The 25,992-nt window shown below is 44.1% G+C and overlaps 1 protein-coding gene across 4 annotated transcripts in view; it reads left to right on the forward strand.

Annotated features, from left to right (window-relative positions):
* The window catches only part of HRAS (HRas proto-oncogene, GTPase), a 67,410-nt gene that overhangs the window by 13,173 nt on the left and 28,245 nt on the right, over window positions 1-25,992 (forward strand). Inside the window, exon 1 of one of the 4 annotated variants that reach the window (XM_083480600.1) lies at window positions 1,568-2,616. The exons of 1 other annotated variant lie outside the window; for it this stretch is intronic. The gene's annotated coding sequence lies outside the window, so the exon portion shown is untranslated. Of the gene's footprint in view, window positions 1-1,567; window positions 2,617-4,004; window positions 4,152-20,436; window positions 20,626-25,992 lie in introns of those variants that run through there. 2 more of the 4 variants (XM_083480601.1, XM_083480602.1) reach the window with 2 other exon arrangements.

The raw sequence follows: 25,992 nt of genomic DNA on the forward strand, positions 1-25,992 counted from the left end.
TACACATTTTTTACCCTGGGCTTTGACATCTTCAGTATGTGTTTCCAGGACCCACTCAATTCCTGTGACTGTAATTCATTTTAATTTGTTTTTAACATTGAATTTTAACCCACCCTGGGATCTGATGTTAAAGGGTGGGTAATACGACAGCAACAGCCTCTAATATGCTGAGGGTCCGGGGGCTAACTAGCATGTCTGCATAGGGCTTGTATGCGATTAAGAACATGTGGGAAAGGTATCGTTTTGACTTTTTGCTTCATGTGTGAAAACAAATGCAACTGGCACTAAAATTTATTAAGCTGCAAGATGGTACAGAAGGGTTAATCACTTGCACCTAACAATGGTTCTCTGGCTCTCTCCAATGGCCATACTGCCCTTCTGGAACCCTGTAGCAGCTGCAGACTGCTATCTAGGTTGCTGTCTTGCAGTACATGCCACAATGGTTCAAGCGCACGATACAACCGCATTGCTGAAACCAAGCATGCCTGAATCTGATCATTTTGTCCCATGTACACTGCAATGAGTTCCATGATGGAAGAGAATTGGGTATAATTTTACTGAAATAAATAATACCTATGCTGTATAATTTTTAAATAGTACATTGCAATTCATTATCTCTGTCCCTCAGCTGTCATAATAGTGGTCATCATTCTACCACTCAGTGTATAAAACTGAAGCCAGTTCTTGAGTTCTGACACTTTAGCTTGGCCAAAAAACAGAACAGAGGGTAGACCTTATGCAGAACAAAAGTACAATTAGCTTTCCATGGCTCCCCCTAACTGCTATGGGACAGTGTAAAGTGTTGGCAATCTGGGCCCTGGTTGAAAGGCAGAAAAACTTGACCCACACCCTGGGCACTGGGAGTAGAGGACAACTTAAGCCTCCATCCCAATGCTAGACCACCAAATGTTAGGCTATCAACCACTTCTATGGGAAGAGAAAAAATCTGTACCTGCTATGCACATTAACTGAAGCAGAGTAAGAGCAATCATGTTGCTGAGTTCTCACGATTCCGCAGGCTTATCTATCTATCTATCTATCTATCTATCTATCCATATGTACTCAACTTTAAGCTGTAGCCTGAATGCGAAGTCCATGGATGTGTAAGAATGACCTTCCTCTGCTCACACTATGGCCAACTTGATGGGCATTCTGCATATGTTTGGTGAGCATATTTACATAAAGATGCTTTGAAAGAATACACCTCCCTCCGCCCTAGTTCATCGTGCTTTAATTTAACCACGCTTGAATGCTCACACTCAAGGTTATGGGAATTAATTCAGAATCTTATGTTTTCAGTAGTAGGGTGGAGGTTACGGCAAAACAAAAGCTTCTGGAGAAAAAACAAACTTAAATATTGATTACTTTTGAGAATGTCCTCTAAAGAACCATTGGAACCTGCGTTTTCATGCAGGGGAACGTTTTAATTAATTGACCTGGACCAATATTGGGAGAACACGACGAGTTTGCGACAGACCCCTCGTTTCCTTCCTTTGTGCGACCCCCACTACGACTTTCCCCCAGGGCGGAGGCGGTCTTCCCGCGCCCTGTTCATTTCACAGCCTGGCAGCTCACGCCGTCCACCCCTGAGCAGGGAAAACAGACAACAGCGTGGGGACAGGCGCCCAATGGAAGCAGCAACGGCGGCGGCGGCAGGATGAGAAAGAGAAAAGGCGGGGAGAGTGGAGAGACAGAGCACAGCCAGGCCACGTACAGAAAGCGGGCCTTTTGGGGTGGGGGAAGCAAACGCGGAGCCTGCAGAGTGGAGACTAAGGCGGGGGGAGCCAGGAATGGAAGGAAACGCATTGCTGAGCGGGAAAGGGAGAGAGCTGCACCCGGAAGAAAGGAGAGGAAGCTTCGTTTGACTGGAGGAAGCGGAGAGCTCTAAAAATAAGCGTGGCAAAAGAAGAGGCAATTCCCCGCTCGCCGCTCGCGACGCCCGTTTCCTCTCCAAGCCCCTTCAGAGCTCGCCGCGCGCCCAGGCCAAAGCAGTAGCGGCGCGGCCGGCAGGCGGGGCCCGGGGAGAAGGGAGCGCGGGGCGTGATTGACAGGCCCCGCAGCCCACCACGAGGTCGGAAGAGCGGAGAGGCCGCGGCGGGGGGCGCCGAGGTTCAGCCCAAGCACCTATCGGCTGCTCCGGGAGGAGGCTGTGAGTGACGAGGGGGCGGGGAGCGAGCGGAGTTTGGGCGTGTGCTGCTCGCCGCCTGGGGCTCGCCTCGCGCGCACACACACATTGTCCAGGCTGACGACGCCGACGCCGTAGCAGCCGCCGCTCCCCGCCCTCCCGCAGCACTGAGAGCGCCTGGATGCTGGGTGCCAATGCGGGGAGGGCGCTGCAAGAAGGGGGCTCCGCCGCCGCCGCCTAGGTGGAAAGTTCACCACTGCATCGGGCCAGCGGGGAACTGACTTGGAGCAGCCAGCCGCCTGCAGGCAAACGGACACAAGGATCTGTGGATCTATCCCGGGGGTCTGATCCTCCCCCCATGCAAACTTTGCATTGCTCCCCACGCTGCCTTTAAAAGAAAAAAAGCCCCACTGACTCCCCTGAGAAAAGCGCAGCTTTACTCTACTGCCTTTGCAAGGAAAGTAGCCTCGTGGTGGGGGGGACAGCAGACGGTGAGTAAAACCCCTTCCCGCCCCGATTTATTTTGCTGTTTTGTGGGTGGGCGGGAGCAGTGCATTCCCCGAGCCTTCTCCCTTGGAAAAGTAATTTGTTAGCAGCAGCAAAAGAACAGGAAAGGCAACCGAGTGCCCAGTAGTCTGTGGGGCGAGCGTCGCCCGTCTCTCCTCGCAGCCTGCTCAGGAGACGTTCCAAGCGATGGGTGTAGTTCGCAGCCGCAAGCACTGCAGTGGCTCCGGCGGCGTGTCCCAGGGAGCATGTGTGGGGACAGCGGGGAGAGCTGCTAGCTGCAGGCAGCCTGGCGTCGCAGAACAGGGCTTTGCCGGCCAACAAAAAGGCGGGCTCGCCTGCCATGGACGCGCTCTCTTCCTGGAACGCAGCTGAAGCTGCTGCAGCTGTAATCCGAGTTTCCAAAGTGAACGGTGAAGTCCAGCTCTGCCCCCCCCCCCCCGCTCCCCACGGTAGCATTTTAAACGCCCAAGTATAAGAGAGTCAGTCAGGGGCATAAGTGTGTGTGTGTGTGTGTCGGGGTGGGTTGTTGACGGTAAGTTTGGGAGGCGTCCCTTGGAAAGAAGAGCCTTGAGGGAAGCGTGAGGTCATACATTCTGACAAGGAAGCAACAGTGGATGTGTGTGTGTATTGAGAAAATGGCCTCGTGTGCGTCTCTCTCTCTCTCTCTCTCTCTCTCTCTCACACACACACACACACACACACAGAGAGAGAGAGAGAGAGAGAGAGACTATCAGCCTGCAATGGGGTGCGCCTGTCTCCATGTAGATGGGGAGGGCAGGGGTGACAGTGTTACGTTCGAGGGTGAGGGGTGTAGCCTCCTGTATTCTTCAGGCATGTGGTTGCACTGTATTCTTCATTCTGAGGTTTCTGACTCCTCCCCTTTGTTGTTAGTCCTTCACTTGTTACAAGCTGAGCCTTTCGTAAAGATGCTTGCTTGCGTATCCATGCTTTAGGGATCCCCGCATCGAGATTTGCAGGTGCATGGTGTGATGCTTGTGTGCAGATGAAGGGGTAACGGGGCAATACTGTCACCCCCTGTCCTAGTCTAGTAGCCACCTCGTACCACAAGCTCTAAAAGCTGTGGACCTGCACATCTTGTTTGCACACAAGGAAGTAGGCTGACTATGTGATCTCTTTCTCTCTTCGCTCCCCCTCCGCCCCAGCACAGTGTGCTTGTTGTCCTCCAGTCTGTCAGTGTTTGGGGCTAATGGAGGGTTAAGAATCACCTGCTTGCCTGCCTCCCTGCCTAGGTTTGTGTGGTCTCTGCTTTCTGTAAACACTTCCTGCCAGCCAAGCAAAGGGGGATATGGGAGGGGCATTGCATCTTCCAGAAAAAAACAAAACCCGAAGCCTGCTCTGACTCTTCCTTTGCCTGCTTGTTTCCTCCTTCCAGAGTCTTTTGCTCTATGGCTTGGTTATTTTTTTTATTTTGCCAGGACTCTGAGTACCTCTGTGTTTGTTCTCACTTACTCTTCTGGCATCCATCTGCAATTTAGGGAGTGGTCGGAGATGATATGAAGTAAGTTTGTTCACAGCCGCAGATCTAGGTGGCTGCTGTTCTTTTGGCAAGTGCATAGAATAGCAGTGCCCCTGATTCCCTTGTTATAGTTTTGAAAGGCTTTAGGGGAGGAGGGTCATGGAGGCGGCAGCAGTGGGTTGTTGTTTTTTTTGCATAGAACGATAAGTGCTTTATATTCTTGCCCCTTTGGGACCCCTAATCCTTCGCTTTGATCCTGTGTTGCTTTCTAGCCTGCAGTAGCTTCCTAGTATGACTGTGCACTGATTGAGGAGGGGTTAATATGGCTTCCTTCCTTGCTAGTTTATGCCACTCCCAGTGCTGCAAGCTGTCACTTGAGAATAGTTGCTGGGGGACTCTGGCTCTCTGAGTTAATGGTGGGCAAAATCCCAGGAGCCTGGTGGCCCAGGATCTTAGAAATTCCATGCTGTGTGCCTAGGAATGTGACCGCCCCATTCCTCACCACCAAAAAAAAAAAAAAGGGGGGGGGGAGCCCTGTGCTAAACACTGGCAGCCAGATTTTGAAATTGGCCACTGCCAAATCATTTTAAGCATGTTTCTGTCCTTGCTTGGGCTAAACAGTAATGTCAGCCTGTACTGAGCTATAGTCGGAATGAGTTTATTCCCTCTAGAAGCAGGGTGGGAGAGGTTCACATCCTGTTGTTAAAGACAAAAGTCATTCCAGACAGTGAAATCTGGCCACTGACTAAGTGTGTAGTAGCTCCCTGTGGGAGCTACTCAGAACCCACCTGTGAACTCCACCCATGGAAGCGGAAGGCACTGCTCCCTTGTGCCTTGTTGTTCTCTCTGAACACTTGACTTAATATCATTCCCATCAGTCAGGTGCCCCTGTTGGTGGGGGCCTACTAATATTGGGGAATCAACAATGATTTATCATACTAAATAACAACAGTTCTAGCAGGGGGTGGAGAGAATGTAAGCTACACTAATGGCTCAAAAGCATGTGTGTCCTATTGCAGCTTCTTGTTGGAGATGGACTGATGTTGCAGCCCTGTGCACTCTTCTTGGACCAAGTGGAAAATGTGCATCGGATTGTGTTTGAATCTAGTCTAGCACTTGTGTTCATTTGGGGGGGGAAGTCCTCTCTGCTTAGGACAGTCTTTTCTCTTGAAAATAACTGATTCATGGGGAAATGGTTGAAAATAAACAGTTCAAATCATGGCTTTCTGCTTGGTGACTGAAATAATTTAAATCACTGGCAAATCAGTAATTCCTCCTGATGCTGTCAAGTGGTGCTGGTGACAGATTGCTCAGCATCACAAAGTTAGAACTTTGCCTGGGCATAGTGGCTTATTTTAAAAGAGAGAAGCTGGCTCTCAAATCTATCTGAAAACCAAGTCCTCTGCCCTCAAAAATTTACCTCTTATTTCTAGATGATGAATACTAGCTGTAGTTTCTCAGATGTGACCCAACACCTTTCTATTCATTACTCTTTATCTGGATGTTGCTGTATGATGGTCCTGGGATGACCAAGCTGGTTCTCTCTCTGAGCCCTGGCTCAAATTAAGTCATGCACAGGCAGTGGAAGTTCTACCTTTGGTAAACAGGACTGAAAAATACAAATGGAACAAGACTTTTTAATGCGGGGGTAGGTGGGGTTGGAGTTGAGTTGAGTTGAGTTGGGGAAAGCATTTTATTCTAATAACTTTGTGCATTGACACTACTTTGAGGACTGCTTCCCAGATATATAAATGTGGAAAATATGGGGGTGTGCACTTGTGGTGTAATAGGGAAGGAAATGAATTTGTCACTCTTTGCTGGCATCTAAAAGGTTTTTACTCAAGGCTTGGAAAATGTAAGTTTCTTCACCAAGGTGGACATGATCCATCATGCATGCACAAACAAACAAACAAACAAACAAACATAAACAGTGGTTAAGTGTGAGTGTGTGAATATATAGAGAGTTCATGACAAGATACAAAATCTTTAATAAAGAGGAACTTTTATGGAAGGCTCAATCCAGGTAACTTTCAAACAACTCATCACTTAATGATAATTTCATGTTGCAATATAATACAATATTTTATTATTATTATACAGGTTTGTCATATAAGATTATTATTAATGAACAAAGGGATTGGGGTTATTTATTCAGTGTCCTTTCTTGGAATCAGTCCAGGAGTCTCCTGAAATTTAATGAGGTCTTGGTATTTGCCTAGATACGTAGGATTTCACTTATTTTAGCCTGCACTACTGAGTGCATTTACTAGTTAACAACTCCCAGTTGGACTTCCTTCTGAGTAGATATGTTTAAGGATTGCACCATCATTCTTTCACTTGCTCATATTCTTTTCATCAGAGTTGTGGAGCTGCAATTATGAATCTGGGCAGGAATTGAAAGCGATAGAAATATTCTCCTTGACTCTTGGTTTATGTAATAAACTTGTTGGTAGCATTACTGCTAAAAACAATTTCCCAAAGTGACATAAAAATTCTTACATTCAGGTTCTTGTTTTCTGTATCTAAGACTGCACCTATTGTTAAATATGTTATTAAGAATGTAACTGACCTATAGAAAAGATTCTATGAACTGAAAATATAGGCACTATCTGTGCGTTTGTTATCCATGAAAATCTTTCAATAAAAAACAATTTAAAAACACGTTATTGAAGATATGTTTGTAAAATCTGTTTGCATATGAGTAATGAATAAACATATGTTCTATATTCATACTTTATTGCAAGTTTTCAGTGAGGAAGTAAAGTGAAAGGAAAAAAAGATAAAAAATACATAAAATTGTGATTACAATATGGCCCATCATCAAACCCCTTATAGTTGGTATATAGTTTCAAGTAATATTATCATCAGTCAATTTTAAATATTTTCCTAATGTAGTATTTATGCATCCTAGTACTTTCCTCCACAAATTTGTAAGTGTCAGACATTTCATAAACATGTGCTTCAAAGAAGCATTTCCCTTATTACATCTCCAGCAGCATGTTGTCGACGTAGGTAGTCCCGTTCTATACAAATGTAGCGGACTCCAATCAATTCTAAATATAATTTTTTGTTGTATAAAATGTAATTTATAATCTAATGACACATTTGTTACAGAAGCTGAAACATTGTCCCACAGCATAGGTAAAACAGGGTTTGTTACATGTTAATATAAACAGGGTTTTATGGATAGTTTCTTTGTTAAAAATATGGCTGCATAGAACTGTGTACAGTACTGGGAAAGAAGAAAGAACTTTAATTTCCTAAAAAAGAAAAGAGGGAGGTATTTATAGTAAGCGTTGTTGACAAGTGGTCATGTTTGCAACCCTTCCTTGCTGCTTTCTTGTGCATTTTAAAACATAGGGGTGTGCATATTTTTTTTTAGAACAGTGGCCTGAAGTGAACTTTCTAGTTGGTAATTAAACATCAGACATGGCTCTGAGCACTAGTTGTTGGGGGGCAAGCAACAGAGGAGGGTTGTTGGCTGTTTGCTAGCTATGTTTAGCCAGTAGTTGTTGTTGCTGCAGTAATATTATCAGTAACATTTGACAGTTTTACGTGCTGGCAAATTGTGAAAGCAGTGTCCTAGACTGGCAGGATAAAGGTCTGGAAAAGATCACAATCTCTAACTGACGAGTAATCTAGACATTTAGAAATTCATCCTCCTCCCCCCTTTCATTCATTGTTTCTGTTTGGTTCCTTTACTTTTTCCTCTTTTTCAGTATAAATTTGAATTTTCCATGAATGGAATTTCAAAGTATTTTCTGTCTCCGATTCCATACCTTTGAGGGCATTGTCAAAATGTGGAGGGGTGTGTCTGTGTGTGGAATAAATAAACACTTGGAAGAGCTTTGTAGAACACTACTTTCAGGAACACCATTTGAATGTTTTAATTTTATATTGTTCGCCTTTATGCATCTGTAAACCAGCAATAGGCAGCCCTATCACATAAGTTAAGGACAGTTTAGATTTTGAAAGCACCTCCAATTTTCAAACTGCTTCATAGAAATCCAAACAAAAGCCCCCCTTCTGCCGTCCTTTACAGTACTTAGTTTCTCCTCAGACATAATATTCTCTCCATGCTTCTTAACTTATTTAACCCTAATGCCACTGAATTACATACTTATTTAATGATAAATAGAGTACAACTATTATACCCTCCATACACAGGGTAAATTCCAGAAGTGTCCATCAAATTGTAATCCTCATGTGATTCTCTTAAGAAATGAATTTATGCAGTAAGGAAGTGTGGGAAATTGCAGTCAAAAATAACTATGCATGACAGCTAGTTAGTGCATGGTTAAGATCATAGTTCAAGTCCTCTCAGGTTTGCCTAGATCACACAACCTGTCCTTGGGAGGAAGGGATTGGCAAAGGCTTTGTCACCCTGGAAGGAAGTAGGGCTGGGCAATATATTGATATATCTTCCAAAACCGGTTTGAAGTTCACATCATGATAATTGTTTCATAATATTTGAGCTGGCAATATATCACAAATCACAATGTGTGTAAGGGCTAGGCAATATCTGGTTTTCAACTGCGATAACTCACCAGCTAAACACTGCAATGTTATCACCAGATAAACATTGCAATCTACCATGATGTCTGAAATAAGTATGGAACTGTACAGAGGCGAACAGGACAATGTTCTGGCAATGGCTACTACTAAGAGATCTAAAACAGATAAATGACAATGTTATCAATCATCACACACTCAGTTTCATCAGCAGGCAAGCCAAAATGCATCCCAACAGGACTTTTGGTATGGGGCTTGGCTACCAAAGGGCAAGGATTCAGGACAATCCAAAGTACGGTGATGAGTCTCTCCAAAGGCAGAGACAGTCCTGGGAGCAAATAGAAGGACTGATGGATGATAAATCTCTGCCTTTGGAAAGCTTTGATTCCTGTCCTTCTGCATAGCCTGTTGTTACAAGAGATGGAAAGGGAATCCTGGCTGCAAGAACAATGGTTGTAGGGTGTGTTTCTGGGGGTGGGGAAAAACAGTCAGGTGGAAATGACTGACTTGATTAGCATAATGCATAGGAAATAAGAGTCATTTGCAGCCTGATGGGCAATGGCCTGCCCCACCCCTTCTCTCATCTTTTGTTCCTTCAGATGAGGCCCTGACTATTTGGTTTTTAAACATGATTTTATCACCCTGAACAACGCTGTCAGGAAGAACACTGCTCTATTTGTTTTTGTTCTTGCTTATGGTTACGTATACTGCATATATACTTGTGTAAGTACTTTTTAAAAAAAGATTTCTAGTTTCTAATACATTTAGCATTTGCATTAAAATGCAAGTTGATGCAGCCATGGAATGGTATCTTTGGAATCTCTACTATTGTGTATTCAGAGAGATGACATCATATGCTAGTTTTTACACAATAGAACTTTATATTTGAAAACTGAAGGAGTGTTGGGAAGCTACATTTATCTCGAATGTCTGTTCCTTGTCATAGCCACGTGTTCTCCACTCCTCCCACCCCCAATCTTAGGTGCATGTATGATGTTGCCTTTTTGCAAATACAGGCTACTTCTAGGCATGTCTATTTGGAAGTAAGCCACACAGTGTTTTTAGTGGGACTTATTTCCTGATAAGTGTGCATAGGATTGCAGGCAGTGCAGTTAATAGCTTTGTAGGTGATAAAATATTCCATAGTTTCACATGTTCCCAACAAGAATTCTAGTGAATGAGATGGATGTTTGAATGGTAAACAATGAATGCTTTGGATGGCAGGGACACTGTTAACATGAAATGTATATTGTATATCCAATACTTATGTGCATGTTGGTTTTAAAACTGTGGTTAGATAAAAATGGGAGAAAAGTCAAGCATATTTAAATTTCACTTGCTTTAATACACTGATCCTTGTAAAATGGCATTTTGATAAACTTTCAGAGAATATTGAAAGTTGCAAACCTATTTTTGTCTCCTTTATATGATCCAGTAATATATAGAATACCATCCTGTTTTGTTACAGTATAGTTAACAGTGGTGGATAATTGTGTTTTTCCCAGTGAAAATATGTCATATTAAATTACAGGTTTGGGAGACTATTCTCTCATATTCTGGTAACCTCCATCTTCCTCACATTGCAATTTTTATTGCTCTTGTGCGCTTTCTCTCTTCTTTCCTTTAGTGTTTCTTGAAAACCTCTTTCCTTTATTTACTTCCTTTGCTTTTAAAAATCCTATATATTTAATAATTACATGGCATTTCCTCCAGGTACAACAGAGTCAGAGAAAGTTTACCTTGGTATGGGTATAAAATGGTGATGGACTGGGGTGGATTCATTTCATGTATGCTGTTCAGTTTGTTAGAGTTTTCCAAGTTAGTTGTGTGGAATCCATCAGACCTTTGTTAACATGATTGTTTCTCAATTATTATTGGGGAATGTATTGGATGTTGATAAGAATCTTGTTGAATTTGCACTCCTGGTTTCAACAGTGAATGGGGAAGCTATGACCCAATAGATGTTTAACTCCCAACTCCCTTCAACCTGAGTTAGCAAGGCCAAAGTCCAGGAACAAAGGTACCGTATTTTTCGCTCTATAACACGCACCTGACCATAACACGCACATCGTTTTTAGAGGAGGAAAACAAGGGAAAAAATATTCTGAATGAAACAGTGGACGTATCATTTTTGTGATTCATGCTGTGGCCACAGACATGTGATCTGATGGTGAATTTGGGGTGACCCAATGCAAAAATCCTGAGAATCCCTGTGGATCCATGCTTTGTAACCACGTTTTTGCACCATTGCAGCCCCAGGCAACAGTGGGTGCGTGATTTGGGGGGGGGGCAGGCTGTAGCCATGGACATGCTATGTGCTCTGATGGTGAATTTGGGGTGACCCAATGCAAAAATCCTGAGAATCCCTGTGGATCCATGCTTTGTAACCACGTTTTTGCACCATTGCAGCCCCAGGCAACAGTGGGTGCGTGATTTTTTGGGGGGGGGACAGGCTGTAGCCATGGACATGCTGTGTGCTCTGATGGTGAATTTGGGGTGACCCAATGCAAAGATCCTGAGGATCCATGTGGATCCATGCTTTGTAACCACATTTTAAGTGGGGAGGGAAGGAAAAACACAGAAGGCTAAGAATGCAGGAGAGGGCTATAACGTGAGGAAAGGAAGGCAAAAGTTTTCCCCCACCCACCCACACAAGCCAGCCACTGTTTAAGGATTTCATCCTTTTAAATGGAAGAAAGCATATTTGAATGCTGTGTGTCTCCAAAAACAAAAAGCAGGAAGTCAAATCAGAATTTTAAGCCGAACCTGTAATCTCTCTTCCCTTCACAAACATTGTTCCCTCCGGAGCAGGGACAGGATAGAGCGACGCTCTGCTTTCCTCTCTACTTGCCTGGAGGGGAGGGGCTTTCCCTGCTCTTTGTTCCGTTTGAGCAAACACAGCAACGAAACAGAGCAGGGTGGGCAGTAAGACCCTGAGGCAGAATGCAGGAAAGCTGCCACTTCCTCTCTTCAGGCTTCCCTTCTCCCTGAAGCGCGGTTTGATTTTTGCCTTATTTTTCGGCTACAGGGACCACACATTCGCTGCATAACACGCACAGACATTTCCCCTTCCTTTTTAGGAGAAAAAATCTGCGTGTTATAGAGCGAAAAATACGGTAGTTGGAGTCCCACAATACACTGGGAGTGGAGTGAAGGGAGAGATTCCTCATACCATCAACTTCATAACCCATTGTGTAAAGCTGGACTTGTTTTGAAACTGATGAATTACCTAAGGGCTGGCCAGGATTAGTAAAAATGGAAGCTAGATACTAGTGAAGTCCTTCTAGCCATATACAAAGAGAGGAGGGGGAGTGTATAAGCCTGAGACTTTGCTTAGCCTCTTACTACTTCATGCACATATGTGTGAACCAGTCCATTGACTGTTTACTGGGTGGCAACCATGGTTCTCTAAGACATTACTTGAGAAGCAGTCTTCAGTGTATAAAATCAGATTAAAGAGAAGGCATAACAACTGGGACCAGGGGACAGAAATCTAAGTATCACTGTAGTGAAGTATCAGCCCTTAAGTTTTTGTTTTGCTTTTGCTAAACTCCAGGCATTTCTGTTATCTTCAATCTGTGAGCATCATTGGAACACATAAAAATTATTTTGTCTTGCGACATTTTCTCTCAGGCTGCATAAGTAAATACAGTATAGTTAACGAGGAACCAAGTCCTATTTAACTTGTTAGAACTTGATTCTGTGTAAATACGTAGAGTGATATTTTACAACTCTAAAAAAAGCACATTTTAACCCCTCTTGGTCTGTTTTCTGTTGCGTCTGAATGTTGTTACTGCAGAATAGAGTTCTGAAGAGCAAGTAAATGTACATTCTACCCAATGTAGGTTTGACACTTGCAGACTTGAGCATAAACTCTTTTAAGCCTTGTGTGAAAATGGCCAAAGTGTCTATCACTTTGTCTATTCTCATATACTGTAAGCTGAACAATTTCTGCTCATGGAAATGATGTCTTTCTCTGGGTTGAGTTTGCTCCCATAAAGGCATGGTGGATGATAGATGGTTTTCTTAAGTCCTTCCTGCTGCTTAGTTGCAAAGCTTTTGAACTTTGCTTGTTGGGGATGGCAGTGGTAATTTATGCTGTTTGTTGGTGGGCTCTCAGTGTTTTAATAATATAGGCAAAAAAGTATTGATCCTCTTTTTCCTCTTGGCAAAGATCAGTAGAGATGAAGAAACAATAAACCCTTTCAAAATGGAGACCTACGTGTGAAGTTGCTCTACTCCTAGAACCTTTATTTCTGCTTTCTGTAAGGATGCCAAGGTGTTGTAGGGGGTGAAAATGTTAGAGGCAAGTAGCACATATCTTAAACCTGGTTATGTAGACTTTAAACAATATCTCCTCTTCTCCTTTCACCTGGGAGAAATGGTATGATTGATTCTACCATGCTGTCAGTCTTGGCTTCAATCTACTTCAAGCATAAAATAAGTGTTTGATCCGTATGAGCATTATAGCAATGTTGTGATGTCACTGTAAACAATACATTGGTGTAGTCACATTTTGTCTGTTTGGATATTTGCTGCTAGCAGTGTACTATATCAACCTGTGCTATATTCATTATTGGCCTTAAAGGTTGGTGATGGGAAGGGTTTTTTGGGGGAACATTTTGCATTGAATCCAGGTTGTTGGTACTGCTAGGATGTGTCATATTCTGGTTCTCATTGTCTCCGAATTGCTCTGTTTACTCAGAGTTGTGCATTTACCCGCACTACTACTCGCAAGTTAGAACTTCAGTCACCTAACCAGGGCCTGGCACAGGAACTGTCAGAATATGTGTGATGTAATCCATTGCGTGAACTCAGTCATTGCTTAAAAGCAGCTGGTCTGCCATCAAACCTGAGCAGAAACAGCTGTCTGGCCTCTGCAAGTTGACCCAAATACATAACATCTCTGAGGGACTTTGATTACTTTGTGGACTTGGTGCTGTTGGAGGATTGCACAATGGATATTGGAGTTGGGGAATGTGAAGAAATTCTCTCTCTCGGTGTATAAATGTCTGTAAATGTGTGTGTCTGCAATGTTCTGTGACAATTCGAGGCTTTGTACCGTTATGATATTGCAAACCTGTGTAGCAATAGACCTTGGTAACAAGTTCTGACAGAGAAGAGTGAGACTACCGCTTTGAGATTTTATTAGGTGGAGCTTAACAGGTAAATTCACTCGGATTGGCCTGGATGAGAGCAAGACTCCAATTGGCTGGAGGTTGCAGTCATTTGTCAAAGAAAGGCAGTCAGGTTTAGTTAGATGGGATTTTGACAGTTGAGGTGGATGGAAAAAGGGAGTTGATGAGCACAGTGTGAGGGATAAGACCACAGAATAGCTGAGGGGGGAAACTGGCATATATATTCATAAACAGGGTGTTATTAACAGTTGTCCAGAGTAGATCAAGGAAGAGAGCCAGTGGCTGAGAGGCTGCCCTGGGCAAAGACCTTAAGAGCGGACGTTTCATTTTTTAAAAAACTGGTGGTTTGGAAGCTCTCTAGCATCAGCAAAGGAGGCCTTATTTACTCCAGAGCACAAACTTTTTAATCAATGTGACTCTTCTTTCAAGTGAACTATCACTTTAGACAGAGTGACGATGCAAGGGAAAGATATGGAAGAGCGCGTTTGCTAATGATTTGTCAGTACTCTGCTCTTTGGACAAAAGGATTTTTTACAATCTCTTCAAAGATTTATCATTTAAGCGAATGATTAATAGGCTTGAATACAACTAGTTAGGGTACTTCAGTGTTGCTCCTGTGAGAATACAAGCATTCTGCATTGCAGGTATGCCAATCAGCTATTCCCATATTCATGAGGTCCAGTGCCAAGGGCCTTCTGGCAGTTCCCTCACCACGAGAAGTGAGGTTGCAGGGAAGCAGGCAGAGGGCCTTCTTGGTAGTGGCACCTGCCCTCTGGAATGCCCTCCCATCAGATACCAAGGAAATAAACAACTACCTGACTTTTAGAAAGCATCTGAAGGCAGCCCTGTTTAGGGAAGTTTTTAATGTTTGCTGTATTTATCATGTTTTTAATATTCTATTGGGAGCTGCCCAGAGTGTCTGGGGAAACCCAGCCAGATGGGCGGGGTATAAATGATTAATAATAATAATAATAATAATAATAATAATAATAATAAATTAGACATTCACATGCCCTACGCTTAACTTTTGAGGTGAGCTTAATATTGGATAAATAAATAAATGGCAACTGCAGTTGCTAAGTATGGATGAGCAGTCTTTTTTGTTAGTCATGTGCCCTCAAAGTTGCCTTTGGGATCTTGGGACTGATTTCACTATGCATTAACTGCTAGGCATCTTTGCTAGAATCTTAGGTTCATTCCAGTAGTACTGCAACCATACACACACTGTAGAACAAGCCCAGATTCACCTGTTAGGACTGTTGAGTGTAAGCAGACAGAGGGCTGGATTGTAAAAAATACAGAGTTCAGTCCTTCCACACAGAAGTAAGTTTAAAAGATTGCAGAAAATTCACATCGTGGGGCCTGGGCAAGTAATTGGAATATGTTACTAGCAGGTAGCTGTTGAATCTAGATAATCCTGCCATTCCTCTTCTTCAACCCCCACAGTTGGCTAATAGTCTGTAGGATGAGAACAGCAATCCCTGAAGCTTTTGTGAAGCATGACTAATCACAGACTTCAGCACATACAGAGCACACCCAGGCCAACAGCCAACATCTTTCCACAGCATAATCCTGCCCCCATAGCTTTGCACGTATTTCAGTGCATTTGAGCACTCATAAAATTTCTACTTGCTGTGCTAGGTTTGTGAGAAACTGGCAAGCTGCTTTATAGAAAGGGCTGTAATGCATTTGTATGAAGGTTTGTTAATTGAATGCAAAGACCTAAAGTTTTGATGCCCACTTTTTGCTCAGTGTCTAGTTAAAAGACTTAAAGGGTGGATATACACTTAATACCCCCAGTACTTAATCATAATTGTACCTCTCTTATAGCGTGTGAATTTTGCCTCTCCTCCCCACTGTGGCATTACATATGATACAGCTGGATTGATGCTGACCACAGTTAAGGCTAACTGGTGTGCATTCTCTTCACTTATAAAATGATGCCAACCCATATACACTGAGGATGGGACAGGCTGCTTTGGTTACAGCTCTGTCTATAACCCTCTTATGTCATACAGGGTTGGGTGAGACTGCTGCCAAAAGTAAAAGGAACAACTCTGTAGGCACAGGTAGCTCCAACCAGCATTTGAAATTACCGGGCGCCAGTCACATCTCCACCTGCCTGGCTGCAGTCAGCTGGTCTGACGGGTCCAGTCTGACAGATGCTCTATCCCTGTCAAACACCTGATTTGCCCAGCAGGAAAAGACAAGTCCCCCCCCCCTTTTTTTTTTTGCTTCTACTGCATTGCCAGGTGAATCAGGTGTTTGGTGGGGTAGAACAGTAGCAAAAGAGCATCTTTGCTGCCGCACTACGTTGCAGACCCCCTGATTCATTGCCTAGACATTTTGTTTTGGTGCCTACAATGGCTCCTAGCATTCTTATCTCAGTTTCTAACACTGCTCCAACCTTTTCCAATAGCGAGCCTCTACAGCTGTGATAGTTGGATGTGGCCTTGCATGAAGCCTTTTCCACGGACTCCTTTCTGGGATCTTCTTGTTCTAATGTCCAAACTAATGTCCTTTTTCTTCCCCCATCTTCAGCTTGTCTGTTCCTGGACTTGTTTCTGTACAAAGCTGAAATAGTATTGATGCTGGTTTCAGTTTTTAAGTTGGAGACAGGTGCCTCATTGGAGGGATCCACTGTTGGCTTGCTTTGTGTCTGACTCAGGTTGGTTTTTCTTCCCAAAACCTGAAAAGTTACGAACCTATTAATGTATCCACACTGTTGTAGTGTCTGGGACCAGCCCTTAGCCAGTGCGCAGGAGCCATTTTATGAAACAGAATCCATCTTAGGGCGATGAAACTGTACAGCAGTAGCTGCACCTCATGCTCTCAAACCAATGAGATGGAAGACAAAGGTACCCATGCTACAAGGATGGTGAACTTTGGGCTCTAGGGCTGAATGCAGTCCTCCAGGCCTCTCTATCTGATTCTTGGGATTCTCCCTGGCCAAGTCATATTTCCCAGGTTTCACCCCTCACCAGTCATATTTTGCACCATCCTTGTGTGTTTGCATGACTGGAAAGTATCGCTGAACACTGATAATAACTCCTGCTTGCTTGAATGGAGGATTGACAGGGGTGTGTGAGCCCTTGTCAAAAGTAACCTATTGTGTAGAGGTAAAATCTACATGTGTTTCACTGCTCACTTTTGCATGGGGCCCCTGGAGGTTGCCCAGAAGGAAACACAGCCCTTCAACTGAAAGAAGTTCCCAACCCTTCATAAAAGGAAATGGCTACAATATCAAAGTTTCATAGCTGTAACACAGATAGGGATTGTGATATTGTGCCACCTTCATGTTCTGTAGCATTGTGTTGAGAACCTATCAATCCTAGACAGGTTATGAAACCTGTAATTGCTGTCACTATGGGAAGATCCAGGGGGTGGTGCTGAGATCTTAAATATAGGTGTAAAGTCTAGCAAGTTTTAGGGTTTGTTTGTTTTTGGTTATTGTTCTTCTTCATGTTTGCCAGTTGTTGTGAACACTTGCAGGCTAGTGTGTTTCCCTCTCCTGCTACATTCCCTTTTGCTGTTGTGGTAGGAGAAGATCATTGGAAGACTCCGCCACCTGCATTGATGTTTTTCCTTGTGAACAAGTCTGAGCAAATTAGCTTCACTAGCATAGCAATTTCTAAATGCATTCCTGTGGGTTTTTAATAAGACACCCTCTATTGGGTACCTCATTGATATCATGGAACTACGAAGAGTGAACAAGAGGTGTGAGAGTATGTTGGACTTGAACTGGAGAGATTCTGTTCAGCCATGAAACTTGTTGGGTGGGGAGCAATCGAATGAAGCAAGACAATGATCTCTCTTTGTATGTGTGTCTTTTTACTAAACATTAGGGAAATCAGTGAGGTTTTGGAACCTCTTAAATATATGTTAACCTATTTCAGGAGTTGCTGGCTTCTGCTCATGATAGCCTATATGGATTTGCTCTATGGCACTGTTTATAAACCATTACTGCTATAAGCAAGATTTAAGGCACCAGGATTCCAAGTGTTTGCAAATTCTCATTGGAATGGCACCATCCCATAGTTACCAACATCTGGCCTATTTTGCTACAAACTCTTTTTTATTATTACATTCTTTTTGGATCCATTTTCCTGGATAACAGAAACACAAAGTGATTTACAAATTCAGTATAATACTTGAAATAACCATATGCTCAATACATAAACATTCTACCAGAAGATAGGACACCGGGTAAATACAATATGACAGAAGATCCATATTGGTTGTTGAATGCTTAACATTCCTGATCTTTATGGCAAATATGCAGAGTAACTGAAGAGTAGGTTTCATATTTTGCTTTTGTAGTTGAAGCCAAATCTTATATTCTTCTTCGTTGGCGAACACCCGTATCTGAGTAAGATTCTCTTCCATGACCACGGTCTTAACAGTGAGTCCATAAGTGACTATGGATGCCAATTCTGGATCCACACGTCCTTCCACAGTGGAGACATAGGTTTCCGGGTGGCAGCTGATCACAGTGAGGGGTTGCCAAGCATGCCTTCCTCTTAGCTCTTTTCTCCTTTTTGCCCTGAGTTCATGCTTCTTCAAAGTCCATGTTCTCCAATTGGAGTGCTCGCAGGCCAGAGTTTCCCAGTTATCAGTGCTTATGTTAAATTTTTTAAAAATTTGCCTTGAGAGCATATTTAAACCTCTTTTGTTGTCCACCAGCATTTCACTTTCCATTCTTGAGTTGGGAATAGAGTAGTTGCTTTGAAAGACGATAATGAGGCATCTGAACAACATGACCAGTCCAACAAAGTTGATGTTGAAGAATCATTGCTTTGACACTGGTGATCTTTGCTTCTTCCAGTACACTGACATTAGTTCACCTGTCTTCCCAAGCAATGTGTAAAATTTTTCGGAGACACCATTGATGGAATCTTTCAAGGAGCTGGAAATGGAGTTTATAAGTGGTCCATGTTTCACAAACATAAAGTAAAGTTGGTAGTACAATCGCTTTGTAAACAAGCATTTTGGTTTCCCTGCGCAAGTTCTGGTCCTCAAACACTCTGCGCTTCAGTCGGGAGAAAGCTGTACTTGCAGAGTTCAGGCGATGCTGGATTTTGGCATTGTTGTCGGCCCTTGTGGAAAGATTGGAAAAGTGATTGACACTTTCCAACATTACACCATTAAGTTGGATTTGTGGTACTGCAGAGGGGTTGTTTTTTGCTTGTTGGTGCAGCACTTTGGTTTTTGGGATATTGAGTGAAAGGCCAAGTTTTTCATAAGCTTCTGTGAAGATATTTAGGATGGTTTGGAGGTCATCCTCTGAGTGTGCACACATTACATTGTCATTAATAGCAACACGTGTACAAGTTTTGAAATAAATCCACTAAAAAGAGTTACCGTATTTTTCGCCCTATAGGACGCACATTTTCCCCTCCAAAAATGAAGGGGAAATGTGTGTGCTTCCTATGGGGCGAATGCAGGCTTTTGCTGAAGCCTGGAGAGCGAGAGGGGTCGGTGTGCACCGACCCCTCTCGCTCTCCAAGCTTCAGGAAGCTCTGAGCAACCCTTGGGAGACCGGCTCCAAGGGTTGCGCAGAGCTGCCTGCAGTCCCGGGCTCAGCGCAGCTCTGCGCGGCCATCGGGTGTGGGGTGCGAAGTCCCGCCCGGTTCCCGATGGCTGCGCAGAGCTGCCTGCAGTCCCGGACTCAGCGCACTTCTCCCCATCGCCAGTCCCACAAGCTCGAGGGACAGCGGGGAGGCGGAGCACGCCTACCCGCTGTTCCCCAACCTGGTTCTTCCAGCCCCGCACCTTGGGGGGGGGGGGAAATAATTTTTTTTCTTTATTTCCCCCCCAAAAAACTAGGTGCGTCCTATGGGCCGGTACGTCCTATGGGGCGCAAAATACGGTATTAATTTTTTTTAAAAAAAGTTTACCTGTGCATCCGCAAACATTGAGACAGAACCAGAAGGCAAAACAGCTGAATTAAAATAAGGAAACACAATAAAAAAACTGAGATTAAGAAATACTGAATCAGAGAGGAGGAAGTATGTCCTTGCCAGTGTTGGAAACAGATATGAAAGCTGGGAGCTAAATGGCACCTTAATCCTAGGTTACAGGCGCAAAAGTGGGATGTCTAGGTGTACTTTTTTTACAACAAGAATACAAAGCTGAAAACGAATGAGCTGCAGCTAAAATATTATGTTCATTTTTCACATAGTCTAGTCCTTCCCCTGCCCACCCCCTAATATTCTTAAGAGGGTCTGTTCTCCAGTCTTCCGAGAGTAGCTGGAGACAGAAAAAGGTCCTCCTTTCCTTCCTTTTAATCTGAAATCTTAGGTGCAGTACTGCGCCCAGAGCTCAGAAACTGCTCGTGCTAATGAAATTCCCTGTCACAAAATGCGCCTAGAACAATGGGAGTTTTGAACACTGGTTCTTGCCCAATACATAATTACAATAAATCTTTTTGCCTGGAGAGCACTCAAAAGGGAATGGAAGCCTTTATAGCTTCTAAAAGTTTATTTGGTTATATTGATTTTCTTTAGAGGAACTCAGGCTGCTTTTTTATTCTTTTAAGTGAAGTGGAGCATTGATAGGTTAAAGAGAGAGAGAAACATGTGCATCAGCTGGCTATAGGCTTAGGTCCTCCTGACTGGAGCTTGGCAGGAGGTGGCGGCAGTAGCAGCGGAGGCCTGCAAGGTCTCATGGCAGCAGTAACGGCAACAGCTTGCAAGGCTTCACAGCAGTGACAGAGATTGGCGGCAGTGGATTGCGAAGCCTCGTGACAGCGACTCAAAGTGGCAGCAGTAATGGCATAGGCCTGCGAGACCTCGCAGTGGCGACAGGATTTGGCAGCAGAAGCGGCGGTGGCCTGCTGGGACTCGCAGCAGTGACAGATGATGGTAGTAGCGGAATTCTGCGAGGCCTTGTGGTGGTGGGAGGTGGTGGCGATAGTAATGACAGCTTGCGAGGCCTCTTGGCAACACAAACAGTAGGGCTTGCAAGGCCTTGCCGTGGTGGCAAGAAGTGGTGGCACCTGCAAGTCCTGGCGGTAGTGGGAGATGGTAGAAGCTGTGGCAGCCTGCCTCAGCAAGGCCTTGCAGGCCACCTCTTGTTCTGCCACCGTCTCCTGCTATCACCGCAAGGCCTCGGAGGCCGCCATTCCTGCTGCCACCATGACAAGGCCTTGCAGGCTGCCACCACTTCTACTGCCGCCAGCCACTTCTGGGGCGAGGCTTCGCAGGCTGCTGATTATTGTGCCAGTCTGCTGCTGCTGCTGCCGCCTCCCCCCCAGCTGTTGTTGATCCTACCACCACCAGGCTGCTGCCACTTCTGCCTAGCAGGCCTGCTGGCAGTCCCAGATTATTTGTATGCATTATGACTCATCACCATACTTTGGATTGTCTGGAATACCACCCTTTGGTAGCCAAGCCCAAAACCAAAAGTCCTGTTGGGATGCATTTTGGCTTACCTGCTGCTGAAAGTACCCATGAAGTGATTGATAATAACATCATTTATCAGTTTTAGAGCCTTAGCTGGTGATATATTGTGATATTGAAAACCAGTCCAGCCTTGGTTTTAACTTCTGCCTTGGTGAACAGCTTCTTGGGGGTGGGTAATATTTAAAAATCATTCAGTAGATAAAGTTATTGAAGAAGATCTCATTTCTTAATCAAGACTTTGGTCCTGCGCTACCATAATCAGAAAGGTATTCGTCATAAGTGTTGTAGGAGAGTCTCTTGCTGAAATGCTATCATTAAGCACAGATGGTGATAATTCGTTGGGAGAGGAAATAAATGATACTGAAATTTTGGATCATGAGGCAAGTCGTTGCTTAGCAAATATGTTGTTCCCAATAAAACACTTTGTGAAGTACAACTGTACTGAAGGATGGCTAATATCATATTCTGCTTTGCCATATGACTTTGATACCAAGTTTGGGTACTTAAAATCTGAATAGTCCAAACACTTTCCACAGTGCCTGAAATTGTAGAAGCCTGACACTCGGAATATCCCAGATGCACGATTCTCCTGCCATTCAATAAAGATGGAACTTAGAAAGTTATCTATAATCCAACATTTAATATCTTTCAGGGGTCATAGAGCCCTGCTAGGAAGGAGAAACAGGAAAAGAAACCTGGGGAATCACATTGAACCAACGTTTCTTTATAGATTATGCTAAAAAGAGCACCAGCATCTTATTGAGGGGTGGTATTAAATTGTGACACTAAAATCTCTGATCGCAAATTTCCACACCTAATGGACAGTGTGTCGCTGTAATGCTCCCACTTCTTTCCAGCAGAGGTTGGCAATGTTATGTTTGCTCTTGGCCACATTGCTAATATTCTAACCATCACGGTTGTCTGGAAACACCTTGTTTTTCTAATCAGATTGTCATATTTTGCAAAAATGTTGAAGGCTGTAAACTTCAGGATTTGGAATGTAGGACAGCGTCTCACCCAATATGGGGATAGCTTTAGAGAAAACTGAAACATAGGTTTTTAAACTGGGGTTTGGGTTGAGGAAGTGCTGTGCTCTAGAGTTCCAAGTAGTATAGTGATGGTATGATAACTATATAGAGTCTGGTTGTGCAGAGGTTTTTTTGATCAGTAGAGAAGCAAGCAAGGAAGTGAAATGTCTTTACTCATGATGGCGTGCACATTAAATGTGCCCTGAGGCACACTTTGTCCTTTTGCCCGCCTGGAATGCTGTTACATGTTAGCACATGCATACACACACACCTTTTTCATAAGGCGAGATCGTTTTTACATCTCTTCGTGGAAAGTAAATGATATGGGTTTTAATTATGTCATGATGCTACACTTTATTATCACGTGAAATGTTTAAGGATTATCAGTGCATCTCCTAAGGTTTATCTGCCAATGTTTTGCAGTCCCTGCAATTCCTACAGCTCCCCCTTTCCAAGGAGCATGGTTCTCTCTCCATCCCCATCCATTTTATCCTAATGCAACCCTATGAGGGTAGACATATGAGATGTGTCTCTTACTGAATTTGCCTGAAGGAAGAAGCAGAGAAAAGGAGGACTCAGAATGGAGCAGCATCAGGAGCATGATAGAACTGGAATGTGCTGGTGGCTCAGTTTGTGTGGCAAGTTCATGTTAACACTCAAGAACTGTTGATTCTTGCATACACATAAGTTTTGGAACTGTTTGCTTTCTGCACGACTTCCTGTCCCTCCTCTCTGTCCTGAATGCCCATATCATTCCTTTAGTACAAAAAGTGTCTTTGCAAATCTGCTACTTAGTGTCCAGTTATGTTTTTCAGCAAAAGAAAGCATGCAAAACAGGCCAGCATCCAGTATGCCTTCTTTTCTAACAAGTGCTTAATATTGTTTTGCAGGAAACATTAAATTTAGATGGATGCTCTAGGAAAAAGAGCATTTTGAAATGTAAATGTATTTTTATAGGAGGGGCTGAGGTCCCTCTATCCCCCCAATAAAATATTTGAGCCCCCCCCCCCCCCCGTTGCAAGAAGATCAAACCTCTCCGTTCTGAAGGAAATCAGCCCTGAGTGCTCACTGGAAGGACAGATCGTGAAGCTGAGGCTCCAATACTTTGGCCACCTCATGAGAAGAGAAGACTCCCTGGAAAAGACCCTGATGTTGGGAAAGATGGAGGGCATAAGGAGAAGGGGACGACAGAGGACGAGATGGTTGGACAGTGTTCTTGAAGCTACAAGCATGAGTTTGACCAAACTGCGGGAGGCAGTGGAAGACAGAAGTGCCTGGCGTGCTCTGGTCCATGGGGTCACGAAGAGTCGGACACGACTAAACAACAACCACCCCTGTTATTTTTCTAACATGAGAAAAATCAGAGTTGCAAGCTGTCCCTTGTTCATTGGCTGATCTCAGTCTTGAGGATTTCTCACAATGCCCAGTTTGGGGGAGGGAGATGGAGCTCTGAGAATGGCTCACGGATGAGTGAGCTATTAAGATCACTTTCCACTCAAATAAAGTGTGCTGGCTCATAGACTTGCTGTAGCTCTTTCTGAGATCCTGGATGCTCTGCTGTGTACGGAAAGAACAGCTCAGGATGTAAACAAATGCAGTCAAGGAGTCTAGAGGCTGAATCTGAGATGGGGCCACAATGGCTCCAGCCCTGCTGCACAGACAAAAACCTGCCTATGAATTTAAAGATTTAAAGTACAGCCCTTAAGTTCAGCATATCAGATTCTGCTTAATTTATTGCCTTGTTGCCAGATTAATTAACCCATGCCTCTGCTAATGCTGCATATAGGCAGACATTAGCTGGGTTGCAGTTTGGGAGCATCTTTAGCATATCCAGGTATTTCTCTTTCTGTGTGCTTACCCTGGAAGTTTCTGCTCCAGCTGGCCAGAAAAGCAAAAGTAGCTATGGCTAAGAGATGAACCCCTTATACCACGGGTCAGCAAACTAAGGCCTGTGGGCCAGATTAGGCCCAATTGCCTTCTAAATCTGGCCTGCGGATGGTCCAGGAATCGCTGCATGGTTCTCCAGTGTGTGAATCGCCAGCACACGCTTTCTTTCTCTCTCCCTCTCTCCCCCTCACATGGCGGTGCCATCCCCTCCCCCCTCCTGGCTTCTCCCCGCACTGCTTAGAGGACAGTGGCGTAGCGTGGGGGGTGCAGGGGGGGCCGGCCGCACCGGGCACAACATCTGGGGGTTAGGGGGCGCAAATCCACGGGTTAGGGGGCGCAAATTACTTGCCTTGCCCCGGGTGCTGACAACCCACGCTACGCCACTGTTAGAGGAGGAAGGGGCTTGGGCTTTGTTGGCGCCAGCTCCTCTCCGGAGCCCTTTCGTTCACCGCTCATCATCCCTCCGCCATCCCAGCCCCTGCCACTTGCAAGACACAGGAGCCGCGGTGGGCTGAGCGTTCCTCTCAAGCGGCCGCCATTTAAAGCAGCCCTTCTCCGGAGCCGTTTCGCGTGCCGCTCATCATCCCTCATTCATTTTCTTCCTTCAAAATATGGTCTGGCCCCCCACAAGGTCTGAGGGAGAGTGGACAGGCTCCCTGCTGAAAAAGTTTGAGGACCCCTACCTTATACCAAGCTTTGCTGTTTTCCAAAAATCTCTCACTAACCCAGGGCACACATATTTTTATGAGACTGAACTTACACAGTCAATTTTCATAGGAAAACAAGGTGATAAATACATTTAATTATTTGAGTTACAGATAGGTAGCCGTGCTGGTCTGCCATAGTCAAAATAAAAAAGTTCCTTCCAGTAGCACCTTAAAGACAAACTAAGTTAGTTCTTGGTATGAGCTTTCGTGTGCATGCACACTTCTTCAGATATCTGAAGAAGTGTGTATCTGAAGAAGTGTGCATGCACACGAAAGCTCATACCAAGAACTAACTTAGTTGGTCTTTAAGGTGCTACTGGAAGGAACTTTTTTATTTAATTATTTGGTGGTTCCTTCCCCAATGAATGCACATTGTGTAGTAAAAGAAGTAGAACGCTTCCATTGATAGCATTGCATTTTCCTTATATATGTGTAAAGAAACATAATTTCTCCAGATGTGTTGGCTCTGCATTTATCAGACTAGGCAAATGAGGACGTATTAAAAGATTTTTTTCCCTTCATTGATATAGGCAGAACTGTAACTCTGTCAAATGAAACTATGTGAGGATGGGCTCCTTAGTTTAGTGGTTGCTCTTTTTAAGTTGCTCGTAGTCACATACTCCTGAGGTTTCCTACAAGTGCAGATGGTTCTGGGTGCAACTTGATACTTTCTACTGCTGCAGATAGGAGAAGTCATATCCACAGTTTCTGGGTTGCTGGGGAGCCCATCAGAAGGATGGTGACAAAGCTGATGTATCCTGAATGCAAGAAGGATTGCATGTAAACATTTAGCTAACTGACAAATGAAACTGACCTAAAATGTCATGATTCAAGAAGTGTTCATGTAAGAATGGTGTGTGTGTGTGTGTGTGTGTGTGTGTGTGTGTGTTTCATGTCAGACAATGCCAACAGTTCCGTTCCTTTGTAGTTTATATTATCTCTTGCTTTTGAGGGGGACTGTGTCATTTCCAAAGGATTCAGACTAGCTTAGCTTGTCAACAGAGTGAGTTGCCACCCAGATTTATATCTTATCCTGCACAGAAGGCAATATATATACATATGCTCCCCAAAGTCTCATTCTGTGGTTGAGAGATGTCAGGGCAAAGGGTGGCTTTGCACCTGTGTGATTAGACCCAGCTGAAAGCCCATACTACCTTTCTTACTTTAATATTTTTTCCCACTGAGAAAGAAAACCCTAGATTGATTCT

Source organism: Podarcis liolepis (genome assembly GCF_965112155.1).
Source record: "Podarcis liolepis genome assembly, chromosome: 1".
Taxonomy (NCBI): domain Eukaryota; kingdom Metazoa; phylum Chordata; class Lepidosauria; order Squamata; family Lacertidae; genus Podarcis; species Podarcis liolepis.